A 25,732-nucleotide genomic window follows, 5' to 3' on the forward strand; every position below is an offset into this window, starting at 1 on the left:
ATGTTTGGAATCCTGTTACCCTCTTTATTAGCTTCCTGTAGAGCCATAAAATGTAAGGATTGGAGAGAAAGGGGAGTGTCTTAAGTAGGATGCATATATACTGTGAAGTCTGAAATCTTTTGCTGTCTGTAGGATGATAGGATGACATTTCAGACATAGACTGTGTGTAGGTTTAGTGTGGTGTATGGATGGGATGTTTAAATCACTATCACATATAGTACATTTACTATAAGACCTCATGAATAAAGTTGGTTATATTGTGTTATTTAAAGATGGAATCTTTAATGCTGAAACTCTCCGTTTGAGATATGACCACAACAAAGAAGTTACCGTAAAAAATGAACTGTTTTTATGTCACGAATACCATCAAAGGTGGCTCCCCTTCCTGTTCGGGTGGCGCTCGGCGGTCGTCGTCGCCGGTCTACTAGCTACCTGTCAGGTTTTGGCCAGGACTGTTCAGGTTTTGTTCACTAGATGTCCCCCTTGCACCTTTTTTGTACCTTTTGTTTTTCTTGCCCTAATTATTGTTTGCACCTGTAAGTCATTCCCTTGTTAGTATTTAAACCCTGTGTGTTCCTTAGTTCCTTGCTCAGTGTTTGTATGTTAGCACCCAGCCCCAGCCCAAGCCTTGTTGTGATCTTATATTTTCTCTTGTTGGATTTTCCAGAGGTTCTCTGGTTTTGTTCTCGTGTATTTTTGGATTAGTCTTTTGAGGTTTGTTTTTTCCCTTGCTGTTTTTACCACTTTGTGGATTTTCTTTGTATTTTGGAAGATATCTATTTTTATTAAACCACCATCTCTAGTACTGCTGTGTCTGCCTCATCTTCTGGGTTCTGCCAATTATTAGTGACTGTTTCTCGCACCGGGTCCTGACACTACCACCGATCCCTTTTTCCTTTTCGTTTGTTTTTGTCTAATTGTTTTCACCTGTTCCTTGTTGGGGTTTTAGGATGGGTGTTATTTAAGTTTGTTTAGCCCGCTGGTGTTTGTGCGGGCTTGTTGTTATTTCACGTTAGTGGTGTTTGTGTTCTTTTGGGTTTTCGCTGTCCGGTATTTGAGTAACTATGGTTTTGGGTTTGTTGCGCCTGTGTTTTGGGCTTCACCCATGTTTGTAACTGGTTACATTTCGAAAGGACATTAAAGCGTTTTTCCCGTCAACCTTCTGCTCTCTGCGTCTGACTCCACACCCATCACTCTCCAGACGTTACACTTTATCCCCTCTGACCATAATAGAACAGTAGAACATGGACTGAACAGTTTGGCCTATACTTTTATTTAAATGGATAGTTCAAGCCAAAATCAAAGTCATTCTAATTGAGGAATTATAAAGCATTTTTTCAAAACAGATGAATTTCATTAAAAGCCACAATGCCTATAACCCATGATTGGATTGAATCCCGCCCAATGTCTATTGAGCAGCACTGTGGCTGTTGAATTTCACAGTAGCGTACTGAAAATCCTCGTCCTGTTTCTGGGTGTGAGACAGTGGAACGGTGGAGTCCAGAGGCACTTCCTGGTTTCTGTGTTGGATGATGGCGTAGGTAACGTCATCCTGCTCGTCTATGATCGCTCTCTGTGCTGCAATAGGGGCCATGGCCATGCCTGAGATGTTGTCATACACTGGATTAGTGTCTCTCTGATGGGTAGAGAGGACAGACAACATGAGGGGTGAAAAATATGACCAGTCATTGAGTCATCTATACACAGATGACTGCAGTTCTCAGTCAACTGACTCCAACAAACTCACCGGTCCATTCTCTGCTGTATCTCTTCTGTCTCTTGTGTCAGAGGTGGATTTGGAGAACTTCTTCCTGATTTGTGAAAAAATTTATAAGTTAATAAATGAACAATTAATCAAGCAATATACATATTTTGATCGATTATGCCACAGAATGTGAAAAATTATAAATTCATCTCACTCACCTGAACCACATGAACCCAAAGAGACAGATTATGAGAATCAGAATAACCACTATGATTCCTACAATTGCATTCTTCAAAGACGTTGGTTCCCCAACGAACGTAACAGGATTACGGAGGTCTTTAACACTACAGGAGTAGCTGACTGCGTCCTCACTGCTGACTGGGTCTAGGTAGAGGTAGTTATCTTGGGTGTTTGGGTTGGTGAGAAGTTGTCCGTTCTTGTACCAGATGTAGGTGGGGTTGTCAGTCAGAGTACAGGTGGTGCTACAGGTCAGTGTCACCTTCCCTTCCTCTGTGCCAGGAGTCTCCTTCACCTGCAAGTCTGAAAAGGAGTAAATTAAGACAAAATAGCACAATCATCATTATTTCCACCAATAATATAATGACTTAGACTAGATGATATAATACTGTAAGGACAGTATTACCTGTGACATTCAGAGTTATTCCAGGGAAGCTGTATCCCCATTTTACTGCAGTTGTTGTAAATCTGAACTTGTATTCAGCAGAGTCACTCTCTCTCAGGTCTGTGATTCTCAGGGTGGAGTCCTTGTCTATAGTTGGAAGGTACTTCACACGACCTGCATACTCTGGGTCCTGGCTTAGATCTGTAGTAACTCCAGACTCCCATTTGTTGAACCAGGATACTTCTGTGACGTTGTGCCAGCTGGGATGTCTATACGTGCAGGTAATGTCCACTGTTGACCCCTTCAAGGCACATATACTCCTCTTGGTGTAAGTCACATTCAAACAGCTCTGACCATGAACACCTGAAACAAAATGTATCTGATCAATTCCTCAAATGATGAGACGATTTTCAAGTGTTTTAGATGTATTGAACTGGTTCATTTAAAATTAATAACAAATACAGACACATACAGTGCATTCGGAAAGTAGTCAGAACCCTTGACTTTTTCCACATTTTGTTACGTTACAGCCTTATTCTAAAATTGATTAAAAAATGTATTATTATTAAACGGTATAACAAGATAACATAACATCATCTATTTTCTACCTTGTATATTATGCCATATACTTTTTTTACTGGTGTTATTATCCAAGAGTGCACAGATTTGTCTGTTTTTCCCCACATGTTCTACTATTGGTCCACAGGCCTTAATGATTGATACTTAAGATGATTATTATAGGTGAGTCCAGACTCACACACTGTAGGAGCGAGAAAATCCTCATGGTCTTTTACAGCACAGGAGTAACTGTCTGTAGAGTAACACCAGACCACTAGAGTATTACAGGAGTATTGTTGGGAAGTAGGGTCATGGAGATGTTGTCCGTTCTTGTACCAGATGTAGGTGGGGTTGGGGTTGTCAGTCAGAAGACAGGTGGTGCTACAGGTCAGTGTTCTCTTCTTTTCCTCTGTGGAGGAAGACACCTTCACCTGCAGGTCTGAATGATAATTATTAGAACTTGCAATATGATATTGCACTGGATTACAATTAATATATTTGTATAAGTAGTTGTAGGAGATATGATATATTACCTGTGACAGTCAGAGTTGTTCCAGGGAAGCTGTACCCCCATTCCGCATTCTGTGTTTTAAATCTGAACTTGTACTCAGCTGAATCTCTCTCTCTCAGGTCTGTGATTCTCAGGTTGCAGTCTTTCTTTTTAGTTCCAAGGTACTCAGCACGACCTGCATACTCTGGCACCGAGCTCAGGATTTTAGGTGCCTCATTACATTTCTCTTGGATATACCAGTTTGGTTCTGAGACTACATGATTACTTGGATGTTGATATGTGCAGGGCAGTTCCACTGTTGATCCCTTAACAGCACAGATACTCTGATGGGTGTAAGTCACGTTGAAACAGTTCTGACCCAGAACACCTGAAACAGCAGGAGGCCCATTATTTATTCATTTCATTTCAATTATTATTATTACGCTGAACAACAATAGAATCACAACAATCAACAATTTCTAAGATTTTAATGAGTTACAGGTCATATAAATAAATCAGTCAATTGAAGAAAATGAATTATGCCCTAATCTATGGATTTCACATGACTGGGAATACAGATGTGCATCTGTTGGTCACGGATACCTTATAAAAAGGTATCCGTGTACCCAGTACCTGGTGTGACCACCATTTCCCTCATGCAGCGCGACACATCTCCTTCACATAGTGTTGATAAGGCTGCTGATTGCGACCTGTGGAGTAGCTGTGCGAAGTTGCTGGATATTGGCGGGAACTGGAACACGCTGTCGCACATGTCGATACAGAGCATCCCAAACATGCTTAATGGGTGGCATGTCTGGTGAGTACGCAGACCATGGAAGAAATGTGAATTTTTCAGATTCCAGGAATTGTGTACAGCTCTTTGCGACATCGGGCTGTGCATTATCATGCTGAAACATGAGGTGGGGCGGCGGATGAATGGCAAGACAATGGGCCTCAGGATCTCGTCACAGTATTTCTATGCATTAAAATTGCCATCAATGAAATGCAATTGTGTTCGTTGTCCGTACCTTATGTCTGCCCATACTATAACCCCACTGCCTCTATGGGGCACTCTGTTCACAACGATGATATCAGCAAACCGCTGTCCCACATGACGCAATACACGCTGTCTGCCATCTGCCCGGTACAGTTGAAATTGGGATTCGTCCGTGAAGAGCACACTTCTCCAGCATGCCAGTGGCCATCGAAGGAGAGCATTTGCCCACTGAAGTCTGTTACAACACATTCAGGTCAAGACCCTGGTGAGGACAATAAGCATGCAGATGAGCATCCCTGAGATGGTTTCTGACAGTTTGTGCAGAAATTATTTGGTTGAGCAAACCCACAGTTTCATCAGCCGTCCGGGTGGCTGGTCTCAGACAATCCCACAGGTGAAGAAGCCGGATGTGGAGGTCCTGGGCTGGGGTGGTGACACGTGGTGTGCGGTTGTGAGGCCAGTTGAACGTACAACCAAATTCTTTAAAACGCTGTTGGATGTGGCTTATGGTAGACAAATTACCATTCAAGTCTCTGGCAACAGCTCTGGTGGACATTCCTGCAGTCAGCATGCAAATTGCACAATTCCTTCACAACTTGAGACACCTGTGGCATTGTTTTGTGTGAAAAATCTCATTTTAGAGCGGCCTTTTATTGTCCCTAGAACAAGGTGTACCTGTGTAATGATCATGCTGTTTAATCAGCTTCTTGATATGTCATACCTGTCAGGTGGATGAATTATCTTGGCAAAGGATAAATGCTCATTAAGAGGGATGTAAAGACATTTGTGCTCAAAATTTAAGAGAAATAAGCTTTTTGTGCATATGGAAAATGTCTAGGATTATTTATTTTAACTCATGAAACATGAGACCAACACTTTACATGTTGCGTTTATATTGTTGTTCAGTATATCTTCTTATCAGCTGATTTAGGACTGAACAATACAACTTTAGTAATAATCTGATAAACTTTAAAACTGTAGTTTAATCCATACTCACACACTGCAGGAGAGAGGAGATCCTCATAGCCTTTTACAGCACAGGAGTAACTGCCTGAATAGTAATTGTGGATTGAGTATTGTTGGGAAATGTGCTCATCTAGACGTTGTCCATTCCTGTACCAGATGTAGGTGGGGTTGGGGTTGTCACTCAGAGTACAGGTGTTGCTACAGGTCAGTGTCACCTGTCCCTTCACTGCGTTGGTGGGAGAGACCATCACCTGGCTTTGTTGTCCACACCTTGTTGCTGTATTTGCTGAGTTGAGTGTAAATGAAAACCGTAGATAAGCATAACTTAGTGATGTGTGCGAGACAGCTGGGTCATTCCATGAAGAGTGCCTTTTGCTTCTGTAACAGTATAGCTTTATGGCGTCCCCTCGCCCCGACCCGGGCGCGAACCAGGGACCCTCTGCACACATCAACAACGGTCGCCCACGAAGCATCGTTACCCATCGCTCCACAAAGGCCGCGGCCCTTGCAGAGCAAGGAGCAACACTACTTCTAGGTTTCAGAGCAAGTGACGTAACTGATTGAAACGCTACTAGCGCGTACCCGTTAACTAGCTAGCCATTTCACATCCGTTACACTCACCCCCCTTTCAACCTCCTCCTTTTCCGCAGTAACCAGTGATCCGGGTCAACAGCATCAAGGTAACAGTATAACTTTACGTCGTCCCCTCGCCCCGACACGGGCGCGAACCAGGGACCCTCTGCACACATCAACAACGGTCGCCCACGAAGCATCGTTACCCATCGCTCCACAAAGGCCAAGGCCCTTGCAGAGCAAGGAGCAACACTACTTCTAGGTTTCAGAGCAAGTGACGTAACTGATTGAAACGCTACTAGCGCGTACCCGCTAACTAGCTAGCCATTTCACATCCGTTACACTCACCCCCCTTTCAACCTCCTCCTTTTCCGCAGTAACCAGTGATCCGGGTCAACAGCATCAAGGTAACAGTATAACTTTACGTCGTCCCCTCGCCCGACACGGGCGCGAACCAGGGACCCTCTGCACACATCAACAACGGTCGCCCACGAAGCATCGTTACCCATCGCTCCACAAAGGCCAAGGCCCTTGCAGAGCAAGGAGCAACACTACTTCTAGGTTTCAGAGCAAGTGACGTAACTGATTGAAACGCTACTAGCGCGTACCCGCTAACTAGCTAGCCATTTCACATCCGTTACACTTCCCTTTGTGTAGTAATATTGAATTTTAAAAGCCTGTTATGGTAAATGAAGTGCCCTTTAATATAGACAACATGAAGAATTCAATAAATCTGATTGCCCTCTAAGGTCAATGTCCACACCCCGCGGACATCTAATTAGCACAATACAAAAATCCCCATAAAAATCCATCTATTTTACATTTTTTTTAACATTTTAGTCATTTTAGCAGACGCTCTTATCCAGAGCGACTTACAGTAGAGTGCATACATTTTATTACATTTTACATACTGAGACAAGGATATCCCTACCGGCCAAACCCTCCCTAACCCGGACGACGCTATGCCAATTGTGCGTCGCCCCACGGACCTCCCGGTTGCGGCCGGCTGCGACAGAGCCTGGGCGTGAACCCAGAGACTCTGGTGGCGCAGCTAGCACTGCGATGCAGTGCCCTAGACCACTGCGCCACCCGGGAGATCTCTTTAGATAGAGATATGTTTTTTTTGCATTGGATGAGTCTCAATCCACCGTATCTGCCTATTTCGCACTTCCGCATCTGCTGTGAAAGGTGACCGAGCTAGAGAGGTGTCTTCTCACAAAATCGTCTGAAGCGTCCGAACGGTCTAGGAAGTCCACAGGCCTCACAAGACTCGTCTGAAGGTCCCCCGTACCCGTTAAACATGAATGGAAGTATATATGGACACTGTTTAGTGCCAAAAATAAGTAGTTAAATACATGTTAAAAAATATATATATATATAATCCTGATCTCTCAGATATACAGTACCAGTCAAAGGTTTGGACACACCTACTCATTCAAGGATTTTTCTTAATTTTTACTATTTTCTACATTGTAGAATAATAGTGAAGACATCAAAACTATGAGAGTGTGCAATGCTGTCATCAAGGCAAAGGGTGGCTACTTTGAAGAATCTCAAATATAAACAATATTTGAATTTGTTTAACACCTTTTTGGTTACTACATGATTCCATGTGTTTTTTCATAGTTTTGATGTCTTCACTATTATTATACCATGTAGAAAATAGTACAAATAAAGAAAAACCCTTGAATGAGTAGGTGTGTCTAACCTTTTTGACTGGAACTGTAGGTCAGATACTTCAGAACAAACGTCCTTCAGATTTGTTTTTGAAACGATCTGTTGTTCTATGTAATGAATGTGTTATTCAGTGCGATTGTATGGGCTAACAGCTGTAAGGGATTTATTTCATTTTGGGGGGATGCTTTAAAGGGGTCTTAGAATTCAAAATCAAGTAGTAAAATGATCCTTTGTATGACGTTCTTAAAACAATTACATGTAGCTTAGTCGAACATCTAATAGTTAAATCATAGTATAAAAAGCAGGTGAGCTGGTTCTACTCTTTTTAGACATTTTCTGGTGTTTTGTGGTGGAGAACTGAGCGGGACGAGAATAACACGTCAACCCTGTTACCCATAGATAGACAGGCTAGATATGTTTGAACAATTAAAACATTTGTGTGAAGCTTGCTTTCGAATGCAACTCCCTGTTGCACACAACAACCTTCCATTCCCCTCATGAGATTAAATTGTCAACCCGGTTACGGTCAACCCTGTTACGGTCAACCCTGTTACGGTCAACCCCGTTACGGTCAACCCCGCTACGGTCAGCCCCGTTACGGTCAGCCCCGTTACGGTCAACCCCGTTACGGTCAACCCCGTTAAGGTCAGCCCCGTTACGGTCAGCCCCGTTACGGTCAGCCCCGTTACGGTCAGCCCCGTTACGGTCAGCCCCGGTACGGTCAACCCGGGTACGGTCAACCCCGTTACGGTCAACCCCGTTACGGTCAACCCCGTTACGGTCAACCCCGTTACGGTCAACCCTGCAACTTTATTTGGAACTTATTAGGCACTTACTATAGTAATTTTTTATTGAACATCTTGAGATGGGAAAACATTAAGTTGAACACGTGCTCTTTATGAGAGAATGTTAAAATTAGGTGAAATCTGAATAATCTTTTGACCAAGATACACTTCTCAGAAGGCACCTAATTGGTGGATGACCCAGCTTCTGAAGGGAAATGGGATTGCCTAAAAGACCCCTGAACACACCAGAATATTCATATTCATGTTGTCCTGAACTGTCTCATGGCATTTTGTAATTGTCTGTAGATTTAATAGCAACAAGGATACCTATCATAAGAAGACTATTACAGATCTAAGAACGTGACCATACAGTACCTGCCACAGACCAGAGAAAGACCACCAACACACTTCCTGCTGTTCTCAAGGCCATTGTTGCATCACCCACCCTGCAGTCTTAGAAAAATAAACAAGAACTCACTCTATAGCTGGTGAATAACTACTCCTTATAAATAAATTGAGAGGTAAACAATTACTTATTGAACAGACCTCTCTATAGCACTGTATACACATAATAATCATTTTATTGCTCAAAATCTGTTTTATTCTTACAATCCTATAGCATTGAGACATGGGTCCCTAGTATTATCATTAGCCAGAAGAATATGGTTAATCACTAAAAACATACTACCAAACACTATTCCATAAGATATCTTCAAGTGTACTTACAGAGAAAAGTGGAGAGGTTTTGTAAAACAACTCACTGGCAGTATGAAAATGAGAAGTAAGTGAGTGGTTGACACATGATGTAGTCAAGATGACACATGATGTAGTGCACAAGTTGCTGTAATGTCCTTCCTTTTCACGCAGGAAGACAACTATTATTAGACGGTTTCCATTGCATAAGTTGCATCACGGCTGACAAACAAACTTGTGGCAAGGCGGCATTTGCCCCAGCACATTAGATTTTGTTTAATAAAATAGTTAGACGCAAAGGGGACAAACTGCTGTTTTTAGACCGATTTGCCTCGTGATTGTTTCAACTCACACACAGAATGCTGCTGCAGGCTCTTTGTATGTCTTGACCAATCAGATTAATTGAAATCATAGGTCGCGCGGTTCGGGTACAACGCACAAAGCTCAAGGAGCGCGCTCCACTTTCCACCTTTATTTATTTAGTAAGCATGATAATGCATCAGTCCCGACAGACAGAAGTACCCGCTTTAGAGAAACATTTGCAGAAGAATAAGCAATAACTTTGCAAAATGTTTAATGATTATTTACTCACTAAATTATGTGCAAATGTTAAACAAATTACTTTCAAATCAATTTTGAATTAAAATGTTGATTTAACTGTTGTTTATCAGCCCATTGCTAAGCTAGCTAACACTTCGGACGCGATAGCTAGCTAATGCTAGTAGGCGACCTCGTCCTGCTTATCAGGTGTTTAGAGATCAACAGCTCAACTAACTAGGCCTAGTCGTAGATTCAGTAATGTATCAGTTGTGAAGACCCGGACGGTTTTAAAATCATGAATTGGTGAACATGCTAGCCAGCTAGATACATTTCCCCCATTTGTTTCCAGGGACTAAAGTGGGCACCTGATCGCGTTTCACTCCATTGCGTTGGCTTGGCAGGAGTCGTGCCCGTCTTGTTTGGAGGTAAGACATGTTAAAAAATAAATAGCATCTGATGAAATAGTGGCAAATGCAGCCAGCTATTTTATTCGATATTGGCTTGCAAGCCAGCCAAGTTATTTGTGCATTCTCTGTTGATGAGTCTGTTTAGCTACTTTGCTAGCTAGCAGCATGCAGTGTCTGTTTACTAACTTTCTCTTGTCACATTCCCTTCCCTTATTGTGTTGCACGATTGGGTTTGGTGTTACTAGTTAAAAATAGAGCCTGTTATTCTACTCTTATTCTAAACTGACCAAGCCTATGAAAAACTGTTAACAAAACTATTGCACATTTTAATAAAGTATAAGGGATTTGCGTCAATTCAAATCTGGTATCAGGACAAAATGTGATTCAGAGTCACCGAATATACTTTAAGTATTTTTATTAAACTCAAGCTGTAAATGCAATTTTCGTATATACGGGTTCTCTGTATCACCTCGCAGGGCAGAACAGAGAACTGGCAGGATGTAAGTAAACAGCTGTTCTTATACTGTGACAGACTAGTTCCAACCCGTCTGTTGGCCTATCACAGTAGAGGCTGAGCGTGGTTTAAACTTTGCTCAGCCTATCGCCGGCGCTCAGGCTAGTCCCAGCCTCTTGGCGCTCTTTGGTGTCCCGGCGCTGTTGCTGTGTAGATTACGCTCCCACACCCCAGAGATTGAGGTCAGATAGCTCTGTAACGTTGTCTGTGCTATTTGCACCTGCATACAAAGCACACTGTTCTCGCTCAAGGCTAACCACAGCTTCCCAGCACACTTATCTGGGGCTAACTGTTACTTCCAGCACAGACACCCAGGCGCCCAGGCTAACAGTTGCTAATATTATATCACATGTGATATAGCATTGGGTTATAGTGCAATAAACACAAATCCTAACAAAAGGTAGTTGAGGCTTCAGAAACATGAACCAGCACTGAGATTTGATCAGGGAGGTTAATTTCTCCCCCCTTGTCTCTGCTTGTTCCACCTTGAAGGACACCTCACCCTGTCACCCTGCAGATGTAAGGAACTTGTTGTGAACCTCCCAGCCACCAGGATAATCACCATATCCAAGGATTTTATTAAGGACTGTGCAATATCACAATGTTAGAAATGGATTCACCAGTTATTGTTTATCATGCAGATTTGATTGAACATCGTAATTTATGAAACTCATTCTTAAATACAGACATGAATTTCTGTCCCAGGGAATCTTCAATTTAGACCACAATTATTTAAATGGGGTGTTAGTAAAGGGCTGGAACAAAAACGTGTAAACTCCTGTCCTGTGTATAAAAAAATCCTGTGGCGGTCATGACAAAATCATGTACTGAACAATCTTATGAACATTGGAGGTTAATCTCCTTGAGATGTCACTCACTTGGGAATGACTTATTTTTGTACAATGGATTGTGTATTAAGGACTCGTGCACATGTACAGAAAAACCAATAAAAGTGTAACATTTATTCCAAATTGCAAGTGATGCCTTCATGTGTTTTTGTTTTGAGAAATCAACAGAAGGCCTCAATAATATTACCATGCTGTATTAATTTATTTGAATATATATCCTATTTGATATGCATTTAAATATACTGAACAAAAATATAAACACCTCATGCAACAATTTCAACAACTTTACTGAGTTACAGTTCATATAAGGAAACCAGTCAATTGAAATAAAATATTTTAGCCCTCATCTATGGATTTTACATGACTGGGAATACAGATATGCATCTGTTGGTCACAGATACACTATATATACACACACACAAAAGCATGTGGACACCCCTTCAAATTAGTGGATTTAGCCACATCCGTTGCTGACAGGTGTATACGGTGCATTCGAAAAGTATTCAGACCCCTTGACTTTTTCCACATTTTGTTACATCCTTATTCTAAAATGGATTAAATTGCTTTTCTCCCTCATCAATCTACACACAATATCCAATAATTACAAAGCCTCATGGCTTGGTTTTTGCTCTGACATGCACTGTCAACTGTGGGACCTTATATAAACAGGTGTGTGCCTTCCCAAATCCTGTCCAATCAATTGAATTTACCACAGGTGGACTCCAATCAATGGAAACAGGATGAACCTGAGAAAAATGTTGAGTCTGGTAGCAAAGGGTCTGAAAACCAATGTAAATAAGTTATTTCTGTTTTTACTTTTTTAAATAAATTTTCTAATATTTCTAAAGAACTTTTCACCTTGTGATTATGGGGTATTGTAATTAGATGAAGGATTTTTTTTAAATTCCATTTTAGAATAATGCTGTAACATAACAAAATGTGGAAAAAGTCAAGGGGTCTGAATACCTTCTGAATGCACTGAAAAATTGAGCACACAGCCATGCAATTTCCATAGACAAATATTGGCAGTAGAATGACAGAAGGCCAGCATCCCGGAGTCGCCTCTTCACTGTTGACGTTGAGACTGGTGTTTTGCGGGTGCTATTTAATGAAGCTGCCAGTTGAGGATTTATGAGGCGTCTGTTTCTCAAACTAAACACTCTAATGTACTTGTCCTCTTGCTCAGTTGTGCACCGGGGCCTCCCACTCCTCTTTCTATTCTGGTTAGAGCCAGTTTACTTTGTTCTGTGAAGGGAGTAGTACACAGCGTTGTACGAGATCTTCAGTTTCTTGGCAATTTCTCGCATGGAATATCCTTCATTTCTCAGAACAAGAATAGGCTGACGAGTTTCAGGAGAAAGTCTTTGTTTCTGGCCATTTTGAGCCTGTAATCGAACCCACAAATGTTGATGCTTCAGATACTCAACTATTCTAAAGAAGGCCAGTTTTATTGGTTCTTTAATCAGGACAACAGTTTTCAGCTGTGCTAACATAATTGCAAAAGGGTTTTCTAATGATCAATTATCCTTTTAAAATTCTTAACTTGGATTAGCTAACACAGCATGCCATTGGAACACATGTGTGATGGTTGCTGATAACGGGCCTCTGTACGCCTATGTAGATATTCCATAAAAAATAGTCATTTACAACATTAACAATGTCTACACTGTATATCCGATGAATTTGATGTTATTTTAAATGGTCAAAAACTGTGTTTTTCTTTCAAACACAAGGACATTTCTAAGTGACCCCAAACTTTTGAATGGTAGTGTAAATATACAGTACCAGTCAAAAGTTGACACACCTACTCATTCAAGGGTTTCTTTGTTTTTACTATTTTCTACATTGTAGAGTAATAGTGAAGACATCAAACCTATGAAATAATACATGGAATCATGTAGAAACCAAAAAAAGTGTTAAACAAATCAGAACATATTTTATATTTGAGATTCTTCAAAGTAGCCACCCTTTGCCTTGATGACATCTTTGCACACTTGGCGTTCTCTCAACCAGCTTCATGACGTAGTCACCTGGAATGCATTTCAATTAACAGGTGTGGCTTCTTAAAAGTTAATTTGTGAAATTTTTGAGCCAATCAGTTGTGTTGTGACAAGGTAGTGGTGGTATTTGGTAAAAGACCAAGTCCATTTTTTGTCAAGAACAGCTCAAATAAGCAAAGACAAACGACAGTCCATCATTACTTTAAGACATGTCAATACAGAACATTTCAAGAACTTTGAAAGTTTCTTTAAGTGCAGTCACAAAAGCAATCAAGCACTATGATGAAACTGGCTCTCATGAGGACCGTCACAGGAAAGGAAGACCCAGAGCTACCTCTGCTGCAGAGGATAAGTTTATTAGAGTTACCAGCCTCAGATTGCAGCCCAAATAAATGAGTTCAAGCAACAGACACATCTCACATCAACTGTTCAGAGGAGATTGCGTGAATCAGGCCTTCCTGGTCATGAAGGGAAGGGAAGACCCAGATGCAGACTCCGTCGAATAAACAATAGTTTAATGTTCCACAGGGGCAGGCAATAGACAGGTCCCGGACCTGTTTCCCGATATCCCAGCTGAGTGCCGTCGCCAGGCACGAGGTGGAAAGGATGGTCTCAGGCTCCAGGGCGGTTATAGTGGCGAGACAAGGCATCTGGCTTGACATTCTTGGACCGCCGCCGGTAGGAGAGGTAGAAGTTGAGCCGGGTAAACAGCAGGGCCCATCTCGCCTGCCTGGAGTTGAGGCGCTTGGCGGTACGGAGATACTCCAGGTTTTTGTGGTCGGTCCACACAATAAACGGATGTTCCGCCCCTTCGAGCCAGTGCCTCCATTCCTCCAATGCATCTTCCTCTCCGTGGTGGTGAGGCGGTGGGAGAAGAAGGCGCAGGGATGCAGCTAAAGGTCCAGGGCAGAACGTTGGGACAGATCCGCCCCCACTCTGACATCCGAAGCATCGGCCTCCATCACGAACTGATGGGAAGGGTCCGGATGAACCAGGATCGGAGCCGTGGGGAAGCGGTGTTTAAGGTCCCAGAACGCCCGGTCAGTGGCCGTGGACCACGTGAACAGAACCTTGGTAGAGGTGAGGGCAGACAGGGGGAGGCCAGGGTGCTGTAACCTCAGATAAAGCCAGCGATAGAAGTTGGCGAACCCCAGGAAGCATTGCAGATGCACCCTGGACGTAGGCTGGGGCCAATCCACCACCACTTTCACCTTCTCGGGATCCATCTTGACGCTCCCAGCAGAGATGATGTAGCCCAGAATGGAAATGGTGAAGCGGAGCACGGAGCACGTGTTCTTGGGGGGAGCGGGAGAAGTCGAGGATGTCATCAATGTAGACAAAGACGAACCGGTTCAGCATGTCGTGGAGAACATCATTCACCAGAGCCTGGAACACGGCAGGGGCGTCGGTGAGGCCAAAGGTCATGACCAGATATTCGTAGTGGCTTCTGGCCGTGTTGAAGGCGGTCTTCCACTCGTCCCCCTTTCGTATCCGCACCAGGTGGTAGGCGTTATGTAGATCCAGCTTGGAGAACACAGTGGCCCCCTGGAGCGGCTCGAAGGCTGAGGAAATGAGTGGTAGTGGATAACGGTTCTTTACCTTGATGTCATTGAGTCCCTGGTAGTTAATGCACGGGCGCAGGGTCTAGTCCTTCTTCTCCACGAAGAAGAACCCTGCGCCAGCAGGAGAGGAGGCGGGACGGATAAATCCAGTAGCTAGGCAGTCCCCAATGTAGTCCTCCATAGCCTTGGTTTCAGGTCCCGACAGTGGGTACAGACGCCCCTGGGGCGTCGTGGTGCTATGGAGAATGTCAATCCCGCAGTCATATGGGCGGTGCTGCGGAAGGGAAGTGGCCCAGGACTTGCTGAACACCTCCCGGAGACCCTGGTACTCCGCGGGAATGGCGGAGAGATCTGGAACCACCTCCGAGGACACAGAGAGACGTCCCGGGACAGGTTGCGCAGACTTCAGACAATGGGTGTGGCAGAACAGACTCCAGCCCATGATGGCACCCGTAAACCAGTTGATGTGTGGGTTGTGTCGCTGGAGCCAGGAGAATCCCGACACCATCGGAATATGGGGGGACTTGATGCACAGGAACTGAATGGTTTCGCTGTGATTCCCAGACACACGTAGGTTGATGGGAGTGGTGTTACGGGTGACCCACCTATAGAGTGCCCGTCCAGTGCTCTAACATCCATGAGAATGGAGAGGGGCTGATTGGGGATGTTCAGCTCGAAAGCCAGTGTGACGGCCAAAAAGCTCTCATCGCGCCAGAGTCATTGAGGACCCGGTGAGATTTGGACTGGTTTCCCCACAGTAGAATTACATGAAAAGGGGTGTGAGTAAGGGAAACAGAAAAGTTCCCCATACGGCCCACCAGAGTACTCACTCCCTGGTGAGCATGGTCCAGTACTGGGCACGAGGACATAAAATAACCAAAAGTCCCACGATACAGACAGCTCCTTGTTCTGATCCTGTGTTGCCGTTCCGTGGGCGACAGCCCAGCTCTGCCTAGTTGCATGTACTCGGGAAACAATGCTTCGGCCCTCTTCGGTGACTCTCAAGGAAGGTCGGGCAACCTCGGGTGCTCTTGGCCACCGGACCGTCGGGGACTTCCGGGATGGCTCAGAGGCAAGGTGGAATCCCTGGACGTGCGAGTGACGTCGAATTCCCTCTCCATTCGTCATTCCCGCAATCGCCTATCGATGCGGATGGTCAAAACGATGAGGGAGTCAAGATCCGTGGGCAACTCCCGAACCGCAAGCTCGTCCTTAACCTCCTCCGAGACGCTGTGCAGAAGCATGTCGAACAATGCTTCCGGGTTCCCCGCACTCTCCGCTGCCAACGTGTGGAAATCCACAGCATAGTTGGCCACTGTGCGGACGTCTTGCTGGAGCTGGATTAGCTTCTAGGCAGGTTCTCTCCCCAGAAGCTAATCCAGCTCCAGCAAGAGCTGGATTAGGGCATTAGATTAGGGCATAAAAAAAAACCTGGATTAGGGCATCAAAAACCTTCCTCACCTCTCCCAAGAACCCCTCCAGGCTCACGCATATGGTCGGCTGCTGTTCCCATACGGCGATAGCCAATGTGAGAGCCCTTCCAGACATCAGCGTGATGAGGTAGGCTATTCTGGAAAGGTCCGAGGGGAAGGAGGAGGGCTGAAGCTCAAAAATAAGGGCACACTGAGCTAAAAATGCTCGACAGGTGCTCGGCTCTCCATTAAAGTGTTCCGGGGGAGGTAACTGGGGCTCTTGGAAAGGAGGAGTGGCCGGTGGGGCGGCGCTGCTACCCGCTGAGTTACTGAGGAGCGGTGGAGTTACCACCGTGGCAGGCTGCCCCCCAGCCAACCTGCAAAATTGCTCCCGCAGCATGTCCAACGCCCGGTCATGGCGCTCAGCCAACGTTTGGTCCCCCTCCATCAGCCCACGAAGCAACTCCTCGTGCCTACCAATGGAGGCTCCTTGGGAGGAGATGGCATTGTGCAGCTGGCCCGGGTCTGCTGGGTCAGTCATGGCCAGTTCGTACTATCAGGTATGAAGGGAAGACCCAGATGCAGACCACGTCTAATAAACAATAGTTTAATGTTACAACAGGGGCAGGCAATAGACAGGTCAAGACAGGCAGGGGTCTGAAAACCAGAGGTCGTGCAACGGTACTGTACGGCAGGCAGGCTCAGGGTCTGGGTAAGGCAGAGGTCGGTAATCCAGAGGGGGGCAGCGGTACAGGTCGGCAGGCAGGGTCAGGGTAAGGCAGAGTGGTCAGGCAGGCAGGCTCAGAGTCAGGACAGGCAAAGGTCAAAACTGGGAGAGCAAGAAAAGAGAGACTAGAAAAGCAGGAGGTGAGACACAAAACGCTGGTTGACTCAAACAAACAAGACGAACTGGCAACAGACCAACAGAGCACACAGGTATAAATACACAGGGGATAATGGGGAAGATGGGCGACACCTGGAGGGGGGTGGAGACAATCACAAAGACAGGTGAAACAGATCAGGGTGTGACACTACTAAAGGACACCAATAAGAGGAAAAGATTTGCTTGGCCCAAGAAACACAAGCAATGGACATTAGACCGGTGGAAATCTGTAATTTGGTCTGATGAGTCGAAATTTGAGATTTTTTGTTCCAACCACCTTGTCTTTGTGTGACGCAAAGTAGGTGAACGGATGATCTCTGCATGTGTGGTTCCCACCATGAAGCATGGAGGAGTAGGTGTGATGGTGCTTTGCTGGTGACTTGTGAGTGATTTCTTTAGCATTCTTAGGCACACTTAACCAGCATGGCTACCACAGCCTTCTGCAGGGATACGCCATCCCATCTTGTTTGTGCTTAGTGGGACTATCATTTGTTTTTCAATAATGACCCAAAACATACCTCCAGAATGTGTAAGGGCTATTTTACCAAGAAGGAGAGTGATGAAGGGCTGCATTAGGGGATCTGGCCTCCCCAATCACCCAACCTCAACCAAATGTAGATGGTTTGGGATGAGTTGGACCGCAGAGTGAAAGAAAAGAAGCCAACAAGTGCTCAGTATATGTGTGAACTCCTTCAAGACTGTTGGAAAAGCATTCATCATGAAGCTGGTTTAGAGAAAGCCAAGAGTGTGCAAAGCTGTCATCAAGGGAAAGGGTGGCTACTTTGAAGAATCACAAATATTAAATAACACTTTTTTGGTTACTACATTCCATGTGTTATTCCATAGTTTTGATGTCTTCGCTATTATACTACAATGTAGAAATTAATCAAATTAAAGAAAAACCCTTGAACGATTAGGTGTGTCTAAACTATTGACTGGTACAGTATGCAAATGTGTTTAATTATTAATTATTTAAAACATTTTTTTGCCCTTTTGGATTCAGCCCCGGTAATCCTCTGCTTAATCCGGCCCTGATAGCGTTACACAATTGTGCCAGGACCACAGCTCATGAAAAATAATTACTATAATTAAAGTTTTTTTTTTTGCAGTCTGTCCGCTGAAGAGCATCTAGAAAAGTTTAATGGAATTTTAGAGTCAAAAGGATATGTGGAAAAAAGTTAAATCGGATTTTGGAATATTTGTTACCAACAGTCCATGTGGATGGCTGGACTGTCTGAATATTCATTACGCTTATTTTGTTGCAAAACGTTTTTTAATTGGAAGCAAACGAAACCGGGGTAAACCTACCTGAATTTGTCCAATATATACTCTTATTTTGCTCTGTTTGCTTCTGTTTGGTTGTAAACGGTTTCTGTATTAAATAAGCCCCTGGCTGTAAATTTGAGAGAGAGACAGAGGGAGAGAGAGGAGAAAGAGGGCGAGAGAGAGACAGAGCGAGAGAGGAGAAAGAGGGCGAGAGAGAGGAGAAAGAGAGCGAGAGAGAGGAGAAAGAGGGCGAGAGAGAGGAGAAAGAGGGCGAGAGAGAGGAGAAAGAGGGCGAGAGAGAGATGGTGTGATAAAAATCCACCATATGTGTAGCCTGCTAATGTTCCTTTCTGGAACCTTGTAAGCTGTTGAGAACAGACCCATATTCGTTGTGTTACTATTTTATTTTTAAAATCTGGGCTCGTAAGCAAGCATTTTACAGTAAAGTCTACACCAGTTGTATTCAGCACGTGATGAATACAATTTGATTTGATTTGATGCAGTTATTTCAGCATGAATTCCAAACAGGACGATTACTGTAATCAGAGGGCTAATATCAATACTATGCATGCCAGTCTCTCTAGGCTAAAAGTAAAGGAGAGACTGAGTACAGTTATATGCTTATATAATGTGATTTATTGTGGATATAAGCATTCATATAAGCATTCATTTGGGCGTGGTCTGGCCGATAAATGCATAGAAATCAGACATGGATATTGATAGACATGTTCCCAACACTGTCAAGATTCAACATATCTAAGCACATTCAGAGCTTCAAAGATTATTCCTGCAACTGCCAAGTGCCAATCCTGTGAAAGAGAGTGATGAGGCCCTGACCAAGAGAAGTGAGACCATCCAATTCGGTAGAGGACCACCTGAAGCTGACCTCTGAGATTGATTTTATACATCTTTTTGATATTTGCAGTGGTGGAAAAAGTACTAAATTCTCATACTTGAGTAAAAGTAAAGATACCATTATAGAAAATGACTCAAAAGTGAAAGTCACCCAGTAAAATAATACTTGAGTAAAAGTCTAAAAGTATTTGGTTTTAAGTATACTTAAGCAAAAGTAAATGTAGTTGCTAAGATATACTTAAGTATCAAAAGTAAAAGTATGAATAATTTAAATAATAAAAAAATTCCTTATATTAAGTCAACCAAATGGCACAATTTTCTTGTTTTTTTAAATTACGGATAGCCAGGGTCAAACTCTAACTCTCAGACATAATGTTAACACAAAGCATTTGTGTTTAGTGAGTCCGCCAGATCAGAGGCAGTAGGGATGACCAGGGATGTTCTCTTGATAAGTGTGTGAATTGGACCATTTTCGGTCCTGCTAAGCATTCAAAATGTAATGAGTACTTTTGGGTGTCAGGGAAAATGTATGGAGTAAAAAGTACATCATTTTCTTTAGGAATGTAGGGAAGTAAAAGTAAAAGTTGTCAAAAATATAAATAGTAAAGTACAGATACTCCAAAAAACGACATAAGTTGTACTTTAAAGTATTTTTTCTTAAGTACATTACACCACTGGATATTTGTACCTGTCTATATGGCCTGTATTGTAGTTATTATAGGCTAGTATCATCATTAGGCCTGTACTGGTGTATAGGGCCTGTATCTTGGTTATTATAGGCTAGTATCATCATTAGGCCTGTACTGGTGTATAGGGCCTGTATAGTGGTTATTATAGGCTAGTATCATCATTAGACCTGTACTGGTCTATATGGCCTGTATCATGGTTATTATAGGCTAGTATCATCATTAGACCTGTACTGGTCTATAGGGCCTGTATCTTGGTTATTATAGGTTAGTTTACGAAGAATGGTGATTCTAACTATATTGTGGGTATTATAGGCTAGCGTACTGGGAATTGTGATTCTAACTATATTGTGGGTATTATAGGCTAGCGTACTGGGAATGGTGATTCTAACTATATCGTGGGTATTATAGGCTAGCGTACTGGGAATGGTGATTCTAACTATATCGTGGGTATTATAGGCTAGCGTACTGGGAATGGTGATTCTAACTATATCGTGGGTATTATAGGCTAGCGTACCGGGAATGGTGATTCTAACTATATCGTGGACTGGTTCATTCTAACTATATGTATTGGACAGGTTCATCTAAATGAATAAAAGTTATAGACACATACAGTGCATTCGGAAAGTATTCAGGCCCCTAGACTTTTTCCACATTTTGTTACGTTTTCTATTATACTGTATAATTTCTACTAGTGTTACTATCCAAGAGTGCACAGATTTGTCTGTTTTTCCCCACATGTTCTACTATTGGTCCACAGGCCTTAATGATTGATACTTAAGATGATTATTATAGGTGAGTCCAGACTCACACACTGTAGGAGTGAGAAAATCCTCATGGTCTTTTACAGCACAGGAGTAACTGTCTGTAGAGTAACACCAGACCACTCGAGTATTACAGGAGTATTGTTTGGGAAGTAGGGTCATGGAGATGTTGTCCGTTCTTGTACCAGATGTAGGTGGGGTTGGGGTTGTCAGTCAGAAGACAGGTGGTGCTACAGGTCAGTGTTCTCTTCTTTTCCTCTGTGGAGGAAGACACCTTCACCTGCAGCTCTGAATGATTCTAATGTATTATTAGAATTAGATATTATATATTACCTGTATTAGTAGTTGTAGTAGTAGAAGAAGTAGATATGATATATTACCTGTGACAGTCAGAGTTGTTCCAGGGAAGCTGTACCCCCATTCTGCATACTGTGTTTTAAATCTGAACTTGTACTCAGCTGAATCTCTCTCAGGTTTGTGATTCTCAGGTTGCAGTCCTTCTCTTTAGTCTCAAGGTACTCAGCGTGACCTGCATACTCTGGCACCGAGCTCAGGATTTTAAGCACCTCATTCATTTCTATTGGATATAACAGCTTGGTTCTGAGACTACATGATAACTTGGATGTTATCAACATGCAACAATTTCTAAGATTTTACAGAGTTACAGGTAATATAAAGAAATCAATCAATTGAAATAAATGAATTAGAGGGCGGCAGGTAGCCTAGTAGTTAGATCATTGGGCGAGTAACCGAAAGGTTGCTAGATCAAATTCCCGAGCTGATAAGGTAAAAATCTGTCGTTCTGCCCCTGAACAAGGCAGTTAACCCAGTGTTCCTAGGCCGTCATTGTAAATAAGAACTTGTTCTTAACTGACTTGCCTAGTTAAATAAAGGTTAAAAAACAAACAAAAATAATAATAATTTGACCCTAATCTATATATTTCACATGACTGGGAATACAGATATGCATCTGTTGGTCACAGATACCTTAAAAAAATGGTAGTCAGTATCTGGTGTGACCACCATTTCACATATGATAATGGATTTTATTTATTTTTGTATTGAATACATGTGTCGTGGAAATTACAACAGGGACTCAAAGTCAAACTTTAATGAATAATGATATATTGTCAGCAAGCTGGAGAGGTTCCAACAAACTTAATGCACCGTAGTACACATCGGTCGGGAGCTCTTTCGGGGCAGTCCCGTTAGTTCTCTTATATACTGCTTACACAGACAAGTTATATTTGCATGATTTACATGTTTCATTATTTACGTTTGGTTCCTGCATGTGACTGGCACCGTCTCCTATCTTAACTCATAGAACATATTCTGGGCGTTCTGCCAAAAGGTCTGAGGGGGTCATGACTGTCTCCTCCTCACATCTCTACCCAGCACCTACAGGAACCAATGATTGTATGAGACAAGATGTACAATTCAAGACTCTCCCTTCAGACAACATTTCCATCACACATGAATATACACCTACTATTGTTGAAACATTATTCTACATTATTTAATGGATATTTTTTATTTTATTTAACCTTTATTTAACCAGGAAGGGCTCATTGAGATTTAAAATCTCTTTTTCAAGAGCGTCCTGGCCAAGATAGGCAGCACCAAGTCATTACAAAAATTACAGACAGACAACATGAAAAACTACAAGTAATCTAGTAAAAACCATTGAATTCACAAGAGTATAACAATATCAAAAACAGCAAATTAAAAACATTGACAGGTCAGGGAATCAGCCTCAAAATCCTTCATCAGTGATTTAAAAACACCAATCGGGACAAGTTCTTCCAGTTTAAAATGATTTTGTAAGGTGTTCCAAGACGATGGCGCAGAGTACATAAAAGACCTTTTACCAAATTCAGTTCGGACATTTGGAACAGTTAGCAGGATAAAGTCTAGCGAACGAAGAGAGTACCCACCACATTTCTGAACAATAAAAATGCCCAAATAAAAAGGTAGTAAACCCAAAATGGCTTTGTAAATAAAAGTATACCCGTGACTGAGCCTACGAGTGACTAGAGAAGGCCAGCCAACCCTGGTATACAAAGTGCAGTGGTGCATAAGGGTTTTGCAGTTTAATCTTGTCACTACAGGGGGTGCTGTTTCAACTTGGACATTTATCGTTCCCAAATTAAACTGCCTCGTACTCAATTCTTGCTCGTACAATATGCATATTATTATTACTATTGGATAGAAAACAATCTCTAGTTTCTAAAACCGTTTGAATTATGTCTGTGGGTGAAACACAACTCATTCTGGAGCGAAATTCATGACAGGAACTGCGAAGGTCTGAAAACGAGGCTCTGTTCTCAGATCAGTTTAAAGCTCTGTATGTATCCTATGGGTTGACATGAACTGCACGTGCCTTCCCCTGGATGTCAGTAACCAATGAGAATTGGAATGGAGTTTCTACGTAGATCTCAGACCTTATAAAAGGCCATGGCATGGGGGGTGCGCTCTTTTCGACGTTCGTCAAGACGCAAAGGAGGACCTCAGGATGGCATGCTCAAAAGCTCTTGTTATAGGCCTTAGATATATCCGTCTGTGATTTCATTCGATATAGGTGTTAGAAACATCATAACGAAGTTATTTTAAACCGAGTTATATCAGTTTATGTGAGTATTTTGCTATTTTCGGAATTTCCTTAGTATTGCGTTTTGAAGATTTGGGCATGTCTGCGCCACATAGCTATTGTTAGCTGCTAATTCCAAAGTTGAAGAGGACGTTTTACAACCGAGCAACGATTCTTTTGGACAAAGGACAACTTGCCCAAGATTCTGATGGAAGCTCGTCCAAAAGTAAGAGCTATTTATGATGTTATTCCGTATTTATGTGGAAAAATGTAAAAGGATTTGTCCGCCATTATTGCGGCACTGGTCTGGCTGTAACGCACACTGTATGTCTAGTAACGTTAATTTTAAAAATCTAACACAGCGGTTGCATTAATAACTAATGCATCTTTCATTTGCTGTCCAACCTGTATTTTTTAGTCAAGTTTACGATTATTTATCGATTAGATTAGGTGCCTCTCCAAGATGGCGCCGGCCAGAATGCATGAAATGTTGCTACTGATCACATTGTATAACCACGATTTGTGCTGCTAAATATGCACATTTTCGAACAAAACCTATATGCATTGTGTAATATGATGTTACAGGACTGTCATCTGATGAAGTATATCAAGGTTAGTCAAAAATTATATATCTTTTGCTGGATTGTCACGATCGCTAACATTTGCTGCTGGTAAATGCGGTTGTGTTTCTGGCTATTGTGGTAAGCTAATATAATGCTATATTGTGTTTTCGCTGTAAAACACTTAAAAAATCTGACATATTGGCTGGATTCACAAGATGTTGGGCTTTCATTTGCTGTACGCTGTGTATTTTTCAGAAATGTTTTATGATGAGTAATTAGGTATTTGACGTTGGTCTCTGTAATTATTCTGCCTGCATCGACGCTATTTCAGATTGCAGCTGCAATGTAGAACTGTGATTTATACCTGAAATATGCACATTTTTCGAACAAAACATATGCTATACAATAAATATGTTATCAGACTGTCGTCTGATGAAGTTTTTTTCTTGGTTAGTGACTATTTATATCTTTATTTGGTCGAATTTGTGAACGCTACCTATGCAGTAAGAAAATGGTGGAGAGAAAAAAGTTGAGTCTTTTGCTATCGTGGTTAGCTAATAGATTTACATATTGTGTCTTCCCTGTAAAACATTTTAAAAATCAGAAATGATGGCTGGATTCACAAGATGTGTATCTTTCATCTGGTGTCTTGGACTTGTGATTTCATGATATTTAGATGCTAGTATTTACTTGTGGCGCTATGCTAGGCTATGCTAGTCAGCTTTTTTACTGATGAGGGTGCTCCCGGATCCGGGATGAGTACTAAGTAGAAGTTAAAATAAATCTCAAAGTGCCATGGTAGAGTGTCAATTGATCTCAAACACTGAGCGGAAGCATTCATATATAAAATATCCCCATAGTCTAGTAAAGGCATAAATGTAGCTGATACTAGCCTCCTTCTGGCTTCAAAAGAAAAACAGGCCTTATTCCTAAAATAAAAACCCAATTTCAGCTTCAATTGTTTTGTAAGTTGTTGAATATGCAATTTAAAAGAGAGGCCGTCATCAATTAGAATTAAAAGATATTTATATGAGGTTACAACCTCAATCTCCTTGCCCTGACAGGTAGTAATAGAGTTAATAGGAGTTACTGAAATAAGATACAGCTCTGAACACCCCCACCCCACCACACACACACAGCACTCCTACTCCAAGACACTTGAGAATGGGAGATGGATGACTCTTTACAATATGTTTTCTATTTAAACTTTATTTAGGAATCTGGAACCGGTGGCAGAGAGGATGGATATGAAAGAAAACATGTTTGTGATTTATGGTGTTTTTTCAGTGATGCTGAATGAGCAAAGCTCTTTCCACATAGACAGGAGTAAGGCTTCTCTCCTGTGTGTATTCGCTGGTGTGATGTCAGGTATCCTGAACGATTGAAGCTCTTCCCACACTGATCACAGCTATAAGGCTTCTCTCCTGTGTGTATGTGTTGGTGTGTAGTCAGGGCTCCTGAATAATTGAAGCTCTTCCCACACTGATCACAGCTATAAGGCTTCTCTCCAGTGTGTATGCGTTGGTGTATAGTCAGAACTCCTGAATAATTGAAGCTCTTCCCACACTGATCACAGCTATAAGGCTTCTCTCCTGTGTGTATGCGTTGGTGTGTAGTCAGGGATCCTGAATAATTGAAGCTCTTCCCACACTGATCACAGCTATAAGGCTTCTCTCCAGTGTGTATGCGTTGGTGTATAGTCAGGGATCCTGAATAATTGAAGCTCTTCCCACACTGATCACAGCTATAAGGCTTCTCTCCTGTGTGTATGCGTTGGTG

At 42.5% G+C, this 25,732-nt stretch overlaps 1 protein-coding gene and 1 long non-coding RNA gene across 2 annotated transcripts in view; both read right to left on the reverse strand.

Annotated features, from left to right (window-relative positions):
- LOC120032417 (zinc finger protein 883-like) overlaps positions 1 to 25,732 on the reverse strand; it is a 74,046-nt gene that overhangs the window by 39,220 nt on the left and 9,094 nt on the right. The window lies entirely within an intron of this gene.
- On the reverse strand, positions 5,430 to 9,172 carry LOC120032420. The gene is made up of 3 exons (XR_005473824.1): positions 9,100 to 9,172; positions 8,749 to 8,826; positions 5,430 to 5,624 (listed from the first exon to the last, which is right to left on the reverse strand). It is a non-coding gene; the product is annotated as an uncharacterized LOC120032420 (long non-coding RNA).

Source organism: Salvelinus namaycush, chromosome 39 (assembly GCF_016432855.1).
Source record: "Salvelinus namaycush isolate Seneca chromosome 39, SaNama_1.0, whole genome shotgun sequence".
Lineage (NCBI taxonomy): Eukaryota > Metazoa > Chordata > Actinopteri > Salmoniformes > Salmonidae > Salvelinus > Salvelinus namaycush.